We start from the raw sequence: 13,257 nt of genomic DNA on the forward strand, positions 1-13,257 counted from the left end.
GAAAAAGTACCATGATAATACCATGTTTTTGACATGCATGCATGATGGTAATGCCATGTTATTGTGTAGTACTTTACAGTAGGCTACCATAAAGGCCATGGTCTATAAAAATGGCGATCATTCAGTACCATGGTATCAAATTATGATGCTGTCGCTTGTAATAATAGCATTATTGCAATAGAATTATTGCATTATTTGGATTCAGATGTTCAGTATTTGTCTTGTGAAAAACATCAGCTCAGTGTGTGAGTCTGCAGCGGTGATGATGATGATGATGTGAATTACTGTGAATTCCTTAATTATTCATAAATTATTAATAGGAATGGTTGATTGTGGAAGGTTTGAGTCTTGCTCAGTGGTTTGGTGGTTAAATAATAACTCATGTGTTCAGATGTTTGTGGTTTGTTGAGCACATTTAGCCTGCTTATAGTTCAGTTCATCTGAGGTCATTCTGTGTTTCTGACAGACACCGTTTCATATGAAAGTTTGGATGCACTCGACTCGAAAGATTTTATGATTCTCATAATGTTATGATGGCTTGTGATGTTCTGCACTTGTTAGTTGCTTTAGATAAAAGCATTTGCTAAATGAAATGTTAATGGGTTCTGCTGAAATACTTGTAATTAGTTTTCTCAAGGAATTTAAATGCCAAAAACACGTGCATTTCTGTACAAAATCACACATTTTTATTAAAATGCAATGGTTGGTTGAGTTGTAGCATCTCAAAAAGCCTCCAGAACACAAGTGAACTCCTTCAAAACAGTTTAAAAATAATAATAATAATAATTATAATAATAAAAATAAGTCTGGATTTGAATGATTTAAAAAAAAAAAAAATCCTTATCCAAATGTCACAGAAATTCATAAATAACATTAATTAATAATAAATCGATGCACATATCCAGATCAGTATACATAAACTCACAGATGTCCTTTATAATTCATTTTAACTTACGAATCTAATGCCATCTATACTGTTCTGTAATGTTTGTATGCATAATATTTGTGAACTGTGTCTTCTCACTGTCATCATCACGCGTCTTTAAAAGCAGCACCGCAATTACGCTTATTATTAGCTTCAAACATAATCCAGCTCTAATTTAACTCGTATTAATGATGCCCTCCAGAATTTGCATTCACACGATCTTCCAAGGGTGTCTCAAAGGCAAACGACAAAAGCCTTTTATACCATGATAAAGAAGGAGAGTCTCTACTGGCATGTAAAGGAGAAATCTCTATTGTGAGCGGCCGTATGAAAGCGGCGTTAAGTGAAATGGAAATACTACATATCATCAGCTAGGAGAAGTGTGTTAGATGATTTCATTCTTCAGGCTTTTGTGTGTCTGTCAGCAGGACTTCAGATCAGTCTCAAGGTTAAAGCTGCGCTTTTGCAGGACGATGTTCAGACGGAGGCCTGATCTGAGATCTGCTGGGCTTACAACATCCCAAGCAGTTTGCCATAAAAGCCATAATTGCCATAAAAGCAAAAATAGGGCACAATATACTGTATAATTTGAAGGAATTGTTCCGTATTTATTTTTTTTAAAGGTGTTTTACCAGTATTTTGAATTTTACACTTCATTGCATTGTGTTTTAGAGTAAACAGAAATGCCTGTAACATTAATGGGTAATGTTGTGTGTAATGAGCTGTTATTTTACAGATTAATTTTTTTACAGTGTAGAGCAGAAATGCACATGATTCTTAACAGCTGTGATGGTCTCAGCAGGTCTTGTGGATGTTTGCATATCGTTCCACCGGTGTTTCAGCTGCTTGCACACATTTTTGAAACTTTGCCTCTTTTTTCAAAACTTCACACACAAATCCAAGAATTGCACACAATATGCAAAATGCCTCACATTTCTTTCAAAATGAAGCAATGCATTCAAAATATCACAAACACATCTCAAAAGCAAACATTTGCAAACACCTTTGCCATAATATTAATTCCTGTTAGATTTGTGTGTGTTACGTAGAGAACTGTGTGTTGTGTTTTGCAAAAAGTGTTTTATGAAATTGAAAAGGCTGAGAATCAGTGTCTGGTTTTGTAGGTTTGGTGTGTGCTTCTGCTGTTTGAGTGACAGCTTTCAGAAACTGTGTGACGAGGAAAGATTTTGTGTGTAAGCAGCTGAAAAACACTGTAAACAGAGAGGGTGAAGGGTCTGGAAAACAACTTTATGCTTATTTGAAATGCACAATCAACTAGATATTGCTTGTTCATTTCTGTAAATGGCAGGAGAGAATATGCACCGTACAAATAATATACTGCCTCTATATACAAACTCTACACAAGCTAGCACAATTTTGATTTCAAGTGTTTCAAAATAACTCTGTTGGTTTATGATGTAAGTACATGTTGCATTGCTGAAAGGTGCACTAAAGCAGGCATTAGCTTGACATTTAGACAGTTTCCTACTATTGTCATGACAAAGCAACAGTTTAAAGGACATTTTCTGAGATGTAACGGCACATAATGCACGTTTAGGCCTGAAACATACTTTTTGCAAGTCTATGAACGGCTAATGTCTACAAAAATGCCATTTGAAATTGAGGCAACACTGAGAGTGCACTGCATGATTTGTCAAAGACTGGAAATGTACCAAGACGGTTCACTCGTATTGCTATGAATGAAATAAAAAAACATTTATGAGAGAGCTCATATCCAGCTTTATTACTAATATGAAGTACATTGAAATGTCAAATATATGCTTTTTTTTGCACTATTTGAGTGTAAAAACTACATTAATGTGGCAGTTCATGTCAAATTTTAATTGCTGATATTAAATGCTACAGTACATTTATGAGGCAGATCATGTCAGATTTTATTGTTGGTAAGAAATAGGCTATGTTATTGAAATATAAAATATAGTATTGAATAAAATTCAATGCTGCATTTCAAATCAGCAATAAAATCTGACATGAACTTCCTCTTAAATGTACACTTAAATAATGCAAAAAAAAAGCATATAGTTGACATTTCAATGTAGTTCATATCGGGTTTTGTTGCAAATTTGAAATACATTATTTAATTTTTTTTTACACTGTAAAAAGTATGACGTAAAATATGTTATTGAAATGTGAAATACATGTTTTTATTGCTATTTCAGAATAAAAACAACATTTAAGAGGCAGGTCATGTCAGATTTTATTGCTGATTTGAAATATGTTATTGAAATGTGAGTTTGTCCAGCCATTTATTGTGATTTGAGTATTTCCCCGTTCGTGTAGACAGCAGTTGGTCTTGCATGAGTGAAGTAGCTTCCCGGAGCCGTCACAAATATATCAGGGACCTTGCTTTTGTTGCGTTCTGAATTGCAGTCTGATACATTATGAGATGCAATAATGCATGAAATTGAGTTTATGTATGTAGAAGTGTTTGCGTTCATGTACATGTGTGTGTTATGAGCTTAAAAGTGAGAGTCGTTGCTCATTTAGTTTCAGTTCCCATTGACTTGCATTGTATTATTTTGTCCTGTTCTGTTTGGTGACCAACATTCTTTAATATATGTGTCCCTGCAGCACAAAAGCAGTCATAAGCAGCACAGCTATATTTGTAGCAATAGCCAACAATACATTGTATGGGTCAAAATGATCAGTTTTTCTTTTATGCCAAAAATCATTAGGATATTAAGTAAAGATCATGTTCTATGAAGATATTTTATAAATTTCCTACCATAAATATATCAAAACCTCATTTTTGATTAGTAATATGCATTGCTAATGACTTCATTTGAACAACTTTAAAGGAGATTTTCTCAATATTTAGATTTTTTTGCTCCCTCAGATTCCAGATTTTCAAATAGTTGTATCTCAGACAAATATTGTCCAACAAACCATACATCAATGGAAAGATTATCTATTTCTAAAAATTGACTCTTATGACTGGTTTTGTGGTCCATGGTCTCATATCTCCTTTTGTGTTCAACAGAAGAAAGAAGGTAACAACATAAAGATCAGTAAATGATGACAGACTCTTCATTTGTGTGTGAATGAGTGAATTATGTAATGTGTTAGCCGAGCGTTTGCACACGCGTGTGTGTTTGGATTTCTCTCGTTCTGGCATCCGAAAGTTTCTCGGTTTCTGTGCGACGAGTTTCCTGCAAAACCTCACAGAACAGCTGAAGTCTGGTCTCGGAGGCCTGATGGATTTGTGTAGGAACAGCTCTGAATGTGTTCACAGATCCTCTCTGGGAACGATCAGGTGTTTAGCAGCTCTCCAGCTTTATAAGCCCTTAATGATTGTTTGTTTGTCGATTCCAGAAGATCTGATTGGCTCTGATCTCTCTCTCTCTCTCTCATACACACACACACACACACACTCTCTCTCCTGTGGAGGCCAGACAGATGGCGACCCTTCGCTCTCGGTGCAGGAACATAAGAGCCCCTCGCTGAAGCGTATCGGTGGAAACGCCTAAGACTGTAACTCCAGTTAGGGATCATGCAACGATACCATTTTTTCAGATCCGATCCGATCCAGAAAATTCTGAGTATCGGCCAATTCCGATCCGATCCGATCCGATACCAGCGCAGTTTTTTTTGTTTTTTTAATCAATGTAGAATTTCTATACTTATGTGTCACTCTTTTGTGTGTTAAACACAATGTACTAGACAACTTCATTTTAATGAAAAATAACATGAAGGAATATATAGGGGCTGTTTACACCTGGTCACTTCATGCGTTTTGTAATATAAATCCACTTCAGGAGGTGTTCTGGGCCGCGTTCCAGACGAAACTGGACATGTCTAAATGCATCTGTGTGTTGAAACCACATATGTAAATTTTACTTCTCCCAAAATGTAAAAAATAATAAACGTGTGAGACCGTGTTATAGGCTATATATGACTATATATGACGAGTAGCTGAGCATCTCTTGAGCAAGCCGACGAGCAGATGGTCAACACACTCATCTTCATTAAAAGCAGTAAGACAAACTTATCTTTCCAGCGCTGATGCCGCGCGCTCTCCTACTGCGGTCGTTGATCTTGAAATGAGCTGATAATTAATAAAATGCAACGCAAATCTTTTGATTTCTTTGACGTGAACTTACACGTTACATTTAAATATAGCGCGAGAATTGAAGATTGGATTTATATCTGTTTTGCGACTGTGGCCAAGTGTAAATGGAAACATTTGAACAAATCAGATAGAGATCCGATCATGAAATGACCAGGTGTGAACAGGCCCGTTCATAATCTATGACAAAATACTAGGTTAGAGGATAATTTAGCAGCAAAAGTTATTCTAGAAAAATCATGAGTGTACAATCTTATAAAATCTAAACATAACATTATTTAGTGGGGAACAAATAAAAATGAGTATGTGTAAAATGTTACACATTGCTCTTTGTATTGTTGTTAAATACATTAATGAAAACAAGTAAATGTATTAAACATTATACAAGACATTTCTTTTAAATGTAGCCTATAGCACAGTAATGAAGGCAGCAACATATGATAGAAGAGTCCTATCTTACTGTGCTATACTTTAGATTATTAATAGCCTTGATAGGACAGAACAATATAACGCTATAAATAATCTTTCATTGCGAAAAGCTCCACTAGAGAGCGGCACAAATGATCACAGCGCAGCTCCGGATAGAGAAGTTCACAGCACAAAGGATAGAGATGTTATTAAATCTGTGTGATGGTTTATTGAGCCTTTTCTTTTAACAGTTTTAAATTTTAGTTATTGTGCGCTCTTGGAGAGATTTTAATCGTCTTGACTGTCGTAACTGAACATGACACAGTTTGAATTCTGAATGGATCATGACAGACAGACGCAGCGGAGAGAAGAGTTTACATGAACTTGAATTTAAGGACTTAAATATTCATCTGTACCTCACATTAAACTATGGAACGGCTTCAGAACACTTGGACTTTATGGTGCTTTATAATGTTTTTGTGCTTTTGTGGGGCTTAACAATAACACAGAATACTATACGCACAATATCGGTTTTGGATTGGTCTCGTCTCAACGCCAGTATCGGAGCCGATACCGATCATGAGTATCGGATCGATGCATACCTAACTCCAGCATGTCGATCTGAAGTCTGATCAAACCGCTCTCGAATAACAACCAGCTGACGGGAGTTTCTCTGACTGGCGTCTCTTCATCCTCTGCTCTAAGAGCAGCTCTCTGAAGTGATGGAGTGATTGTTGAGGAGCAGATTGGTTTATGATGAGCGCTGTGATAAAACGCTCCTCCAGAGAATTAATGAACAGGAACTGAGAGAGAGCAGCTCCACCTCATTTGCATCTGAGCCAAGGTTATTATAGTTAAGCCAACCCCCCAGAAGACCTCAGATGACGCCAACCCTCAGACAACATCCAAAACTACCAAATTTTGCTATAAGTTTGTTCGCAACATATAATCATTGCTGTTAATAGTGTTCACTGTCTGTTTGATTACATGACATTAACTAACTGCTTGATTTTTACTGTATAGTTCTAGGAGCCATCTTAATTTGAAAAATCACATTGTGATTTAAGAGATCACATGATCAATCAGACACACTGATCCAAAAAAAAAAAAAATTAATTAAATATAAAAAAATTAAAAAAAAAAATTTAATTACACAATGTACATTTTTTATTTATTTATTTTTTTTTTTATTTATTTATTTTTTTTTTAGATCAGTGTGTGGTCTGATTGATCATGTGATCTCTTAAATCATCATGTGATTTCTCAAATTAAGATGGCTCTATTGTCAGCATGGCATTGAAAAAAAAAAAAAAAAAAAGCATGGCATTGAAAAAGGTCAACATGTGACCGATACGTTTGCCTTGTTTTAATCCAGTAAATTGCTCTACATGCTTTCATCTCGCTTGTGATTCTTTTGATGTTTGACAGTGTGCAGACCTTCTTCAAGCTTTTACTTTTTGGGAAATGTTTTTGGTCTACGCACCTCAGTTGGATTATTTTGAAGGCACGGTGAGTCTCTGGCTGCTTACTGTATATTTCTGCCATATTGTAATGGGGCGAACGAGACGTGAGACGTGCGGATCGAAGTGCAAGCTTTTATTATGAAACATGGTCAAAACACAGGCAGGGTCGAACAACAACAAACAGGTGTGGCACAGGCAAGACAGAGGAGTAATCCTAGGGCAAGCATGGGTCTTTGATTGGCAGACAATATCCAGAGGGCTTGACAAAAGGGGTAATCCGATAACGTGAGCAAAAGTCCAGGCGAGGAGCAAACACAGTCCGAAATAGCAAGCAAAGGGTTAATCCAAAATACATGGGCAAGAATCAGGAACTAGGAAATCTGGAAACACAACGAGACTAGACTAAGACTAGAACTAGGAACTATAAACTATAAACTATAAACTATAAACTATAAACTATAAACTATAAACTATAAACTATAAACTAAGACAGGAAAAGACTCCATAAAGCAGCTATCACTTGGAGAGATGATAAACGCAGAACAATACTAGAGACTAGACAGAAAACAAACACGGAATGGCTTGGTACAGTAGCTAACACTAGGAGAGTGCTAAACGCTAGACAATACTCGCCGATCTGAACAGGATCTGAGTGGGTATTAAATAGAGTGTGTAATAGCTCCCAGGTGAGCGTGTGATTGGTGACAACTGTGTGATCAGTGCAATGGATGATGGGAAATGCAGTCCAGTGTGACGTGCAACAGTCTGTGTGGTGCGAGAGTCAATATGATGGAAGGGCAACCTCTGATGGCGAATGGACGGAAGACGACGAACCGGATTCATGACAGAGCCCCCTCCCTCCCTCCCAAGGAGCGGCTTCCAGACGCTCCCCAGATAGTACAATACAGGAGGGTGGTGGAGCGGAGGCGGAACAGGGGGAGGGACGGAGGGCCAGGCCCATGAGGAAGTGAAGAGACCGGGAACTGAGGCAAAGCCGGCAGAGCAGAGCACCAGGGCGGAGCAGGAACCCTTAGTAGAATCTGGGACCTAGGGAAAACTGAGACACAAGAAACAGAGAGAGCATATATGGACTCAAGGACTGAGACAGGGAACATAGGAAGTCCATCAATATTTTCCCTGGTGGCAACTGAGTGGGCAGACAGTCCATAAGCAAACTCCCTGATCAAAACTGGACAGACAGGCAGTTCAAAATATGACTCAGTGACTGGAACTGGACAAGAAGACTAAATTAGAAGACTAAGAAAACAGGAAAACAGTTCATAAGCAGATTTGACTGCAGAATTCAAACCAACAGACAGTTCACAATCAGCTTCCAAGGCTGATTCAGAACCAGACGAGAGTTCGGAGATGACCTCATTGGCCAGTTCAAAGCAAGGCAAGAGTTCACAGGCCTCCATAGCCGTGACTGGACAGGACGAGGGTTCATGAGTGGATACCGCTGACACCTCTGGAGGTTCTACAGCAGTAACAGTCTCCTTAACTGCAACACGACAGGCTGAGAGTACATTGCTGGACGCCACCACCATACAAGGAGCAGAGAAGGTTCTGCAGCATGTGCCACCACCTCTGGAGACATCACAGTGGACATCGCCACCTCGGGCAGTTCTGTGGTGGTGTACGCAGCCCAGACGCAACATAAAGCGATCCCCATCATAGGAAGAGCTTCAGACAGGAACAGAAGGGTTAGAGTGAGTGGGTTTGGGGATACCAGCTGCACGTGCAGACACCCGCGGTGCATCCCTCACACTGGATACCAGACTGGGATAACGAAGGACTGACCTTGAATATCTGGGTGTGACGGACAGGACATCACAAGGCTCTGGATGATCAGCTGTGACTTGACGAGACTCTGGAAGATCAGCAGAGATGTGACTTGATTCAAGATGATCAACGGTGACTTGACTTGATTCATGGTGATATAGCTATTACTAAATATAATGTAGAAACTTACATTTTTTGTAAAACTGCTTTGCAACGATTTGCATCGTGAAAAGCGCTATACAAATACACTTGAATTGAATTGAACTGAATTAAGTAACATTAAAGTCAACCAAAAAAATTAACTTTTTTATTACCCGGAATAAAATAAACATTAACTGTGTTTTATTTTAAAATATTAAAAACGTTTTATTTCAGCTCGTTGCCAAGGTAAAATTTCTCATTTTAGTTTAACTATAATAGAAATAAAAATAAATAAATAAAATAACTATAACTATAACTATAACTATATATATATATATATATATATATATATAAAACTATAATAGTACTAAATAAAGCCGATCAGAACAAAGACTAATATAATATATAAATAAAAACTACTAAAAATGACAAAAAAATAGCTAAAACTTAAACTGAAATGAAAATGAAAATGGAAAATATAAAAATAAAAACTGATTCAAAATATTATTAAAAACTATAATTATACTAAAATAACAGCCTGATTCTGCTGTGCTGTAAATGTGAGCTGTTATTAAATGTTATTCTCAAATCACATGTGTGATGAGACATGAGATACCCACAATTTTCCTCTGCTGGACTAAAAAACATACATACGTGTGCGTGTGTGTGTGTGTGTGTGTGTGTGTGTGTGTGTACTACCAGTCAAACATTTTGGAACAGTAAGTTTTTTAATGTTTTTTTAAAGAATTCTCTTCTGCTCACCAAGCCTTTAATCCAAAATACAGCAAAAACAGTAATATGGTGAAATATTTTTACTATTTAAAATAACTGCTTTCTTTTTTTTTCATTTGCCATTTCTTTGTAATTATTTATGAAATTTACTAGTAAATCCAGTTTACAAAGTAAATCCATTTTTCAGTGTGCAGTCCAGAAGATCACGAGACTGGTTTCGTTCATCCGTCAGTGTTAACGTGAGTGAAACCCGCTCTGAACCTCACACACTCACAGCTAAAAGAGCAGCAGTAGCGTGCAGCTGGACTTTGTGTCCTGTTGGACTGGGAATGTTTTCGGAAACTGAAGACAATGAACCATCTGCACACGGCGGGGAAGCAGAGAGAGACGGAGTGTTACCGCTGAGAGCCCATCCACCATTGTTATTAAACGCCTGTTAGACACAGAGAGAGTGGAGGGGTGGAAACACACACACACACACACACACACACACACACACACACACACACACTCACACACACACACACACACACACACACACTCACACACACACACAGACACACGCATGTTTGTTTTTGTGAAAAGTGGGGACATCCCATAGGCCTAATGGTTTTTATACTGTACTTACTGTATGTGCTATTGCCCTACACCAACATTTAAAATGTTACATACACTGTATAAAAAATTGTATTTAATTTAAAAGTATGGGGTCAGAAATAATTTTTTGAAAGGTATTAATAGTTTTATTCATCAGGAATGCATTACTTTAAATTGATCAAAAAAGTGACAGTTAAGACATCTATAATGTTATAAAAGATTTCTATTTCAAATAAATGCTGTTCTTTTGAACTTTCTATTCATCTGTGAATCCTGAAAAATAAAATGCATCACAGTTTCCACAAAAATATTGTGCAGCACAACTGTTTTCAGCATTGATAATAATCAGAAATGTTTCTCGAGCAGCAAATCAGCATATTAGAATGATTTCTGAAGATCATGTGACACTGAAGACTGGAGTAATGATGCTGAAAATCACAGAAATAAATTACAGTTTAACAGATATTCACATAGAAAACATCTATGTTAAATTCTAATAATATTTCACAATTTTTACTGTAGTTTTTATTAAATAAATGCAGCCTCGGTGAGCAGCAGAGACTTTAAAAACATTAAAAACAGGTTTACCAAGAGTGGTGTTTCATCATATTTAATACTGCAAATTAACATTGTTGGGCCGAGAGTGGAAGAGTGTTGCATTTCTTTGATTTGCAATTCAGTAAATTACTTCCGATGTGTTGCAGGTAATTAAATTCACATTCACACTCATTTACTGAAATGGAGTCAGTTCTTTAACCCTGATTATAATGCCATGTTTTGTGGATGTAAGCCTTGGTTGGATTGACACATGACTGCGATATTTTTGATGGGTTATGAAGGAAATATGACGCTTTCTGATCAGATGCAGGTTCATTATGTGTTGATTCAGCATTTAGTGCTTCAATAACAGGGAACTGAATGGTTTATGAATATGCACACACGAGAGCAGTAAATAACAGTGTGTCAAACCACTCCAGAATATTTAAATGTCACTTTGTGTGTGTGAATGCGTCTCTCTTCATTCTGAAGACACAAACCCTGCTTCTGTTGCTTTAGTTGAGCGCGTGACGGTCCGAGCATCTCCCCGATTCATCCTCAATTTATGACCCTGATCATTCAGATCATTCTTGAGACTCCCGTGAATGCTGTGTTTCTGTGTATTCTACGAAAAGCCAGATTCACACTCACACACTCACAAAGAGCCCTAAAATAGCCCTGGCCGCTTTATATTTACATGCGTGGGGAGCGAGCGGAAGAAGAGCTGTGATTGTAGTCAGTCTTGAGTGATTTTTTTATGTAACAATTTTCTATAAAACCTGTGATTTCTCAAAGCCTCACGCTGACCTCTGGAAATGATGTGGGCCTAAATTGCACATTATTTTTCCTCGATTAGAGAGACGCGCGTCCCGCTGGAGGAAACGCTTTAGCTGTCTGAACGCTGAAGCAATAAAGATGCTCATGAATGAACGAGTCTTGACTCGTTAGCTAATGATTTATAGTTATATTTTAACCGCGTAATACACTAATGCTGTTTGTTTGTTTAGGATCAGGTCTTTGTTCTGGTTTAGTTTCACGGTGTAACTGCAACTCAGCTCTAGTCATATATGACTAAACTCATCGTAATTATTATTGTATTATGATTATTATTATTAAAAAAGTAAAGAAAATGAGAAGTATTTATGAAAATATAATACTAGTAATAATAATAAAATTATCTCAGCAGGGATTCAGGACGATTCAAATCAACATTGGACATTAAAATGACACTTTTTGCTCTTTAAATGGGTTTTAATGATTTATCAGTGCATATATTGTTCATCATTTTTCATCAAAAGCTTGTTGAAATGACTTCAATTCTTTGAATTTTCCCACCACCTGAAATTCTAGACATTGTAGAATTTGTAGAAAATCCCATCTTACAATTTATATGAAATATCATGTTTTATTATGAAATACATCTTATTATGAAGACAGATGAGTTATGATAAGGGTTATTATAGTCAAGCAAAACAAAAACCATAAATATTTTTTGTTACTTAAATAAAATAAAAATAAATATTGTAAAAAAAAATAAATAAATAATAACTATAACTTTATTTCATTTTAATTTAGTTTAACTTGGTGTACTAAAACGAATCAAACAAAATCAAATAAATATTTAAAATTGAAATGTATTCAAATTTCATATTTAAAAAAATAAACAAATAAATAAATAAAAATGACAAAACCACACAACATACTTACTACAACTTTTAGTAAAATTAAAATGAAAACAGAAAATTAATAAAAACTATAATAGTATCTAAAACAATTCATGTTGATTTTAATGTTCTTGCTCAATATTTATCTTGTTTTCCAGAACAAATATCATCCTTAAATCAAGATTCAAAATCAGCTTAATTCAAAAAGAAAACTGGATTATTTTTCTGAGCTGACTGGCAGATCAGAAACTCGTTTCATTTTGTTCAGTTTCACAGAAAAATGTCAAATAAATGCATCTTGATTTATGAATGTTCAGAAAACAAGAGTACTGTGTGAGAAGAACATCAGTTTTTTCAGTGTTATATTGAGTGATGAACCCTTAAGATCTGAGACTCATTTCGTAAAGATCCCGAAGCTTGTGTTAGTGCAGGACCTTCTGTGTCTCAGTCGTTTTCGTTTGTGTCAGACATGCGTAATGGGATATTAAATTACCCAGCGTCCTCTGCTCCACCTGGACCCTGGCCATCTGTTCTTCTGATGCATCAGGTGATTCTCTGATGAACATCACGTCAAACCCGAGCCGAGTCTGTCTGACTGTGATTTGTGGCCCGTTTGAGGATGATTTTAAATGTGTTGTTGATGAAGGTTCTTTCTCAGATCAGAACAAATACAGTTCAGTGGAGGAAAAGAAAGGAGACGAGCTGAAAAAAGATTCTATTTGAGCTTCACAATTAATCAAGATAAAAGCTGAAATCGAGATATGGCTTTGTGCAATCACTGAATTGATTTATTTAAAGAAATAAATATACAAGCTCAGTGGTTTAATGATTAAAAAATTAGACAGCCATAAATATTAGTATTGTAAAGATTATCTTTAAGATTATTATTATATACTAAAAATATATTTAAGCTCAATGTTT

At 36.3% G+C, this 13,257-nt stretch overlaps 1 protein-coding gene across 2 annotated transcripts in view; it reads left to right on the top strand.

Moving 5' to 3' along the window:
- Positions 1–13,257, top strand: part of ctbp2l (C-terminal binding protein 2, like) — a 49,014-nt gene that overhangs the window by 727 nt on the left and 35,030 nt on the right. Inside the window, exon 1 of one of the 2 annotated variants that reach the window (XM_058792623.1) lies at positions 9,761–9,777. The exons of the other annotated variant lie outside the window; for it this stretch is intronic. The gene's annotated coding sequence lies outside the window, so the exon portion shown is untranslated. Of the gene's footprint in view, positions 1–9,760; positions 9,778–13,257 lie in introns of those variants that run through there. 2 annotated transcript variants of the gene reach the window in all.

Source organism: Onychostoma macrolepis, chromosome 12 (genome assembly GCF_012432095.1).
Source record: "Onychostoma macrolepis isolate SWU-2019 chromosome 12, ASM1243209v1, whole genome shotgun sequence".
Taxonomy (NCBI): domain Eukaryota; kingdom Metazoa; phylum Chordata; class Actinopteri; order Cypriniformes; family Cyprinidae; genus Onychostoma; species Onychostoma macrolepis.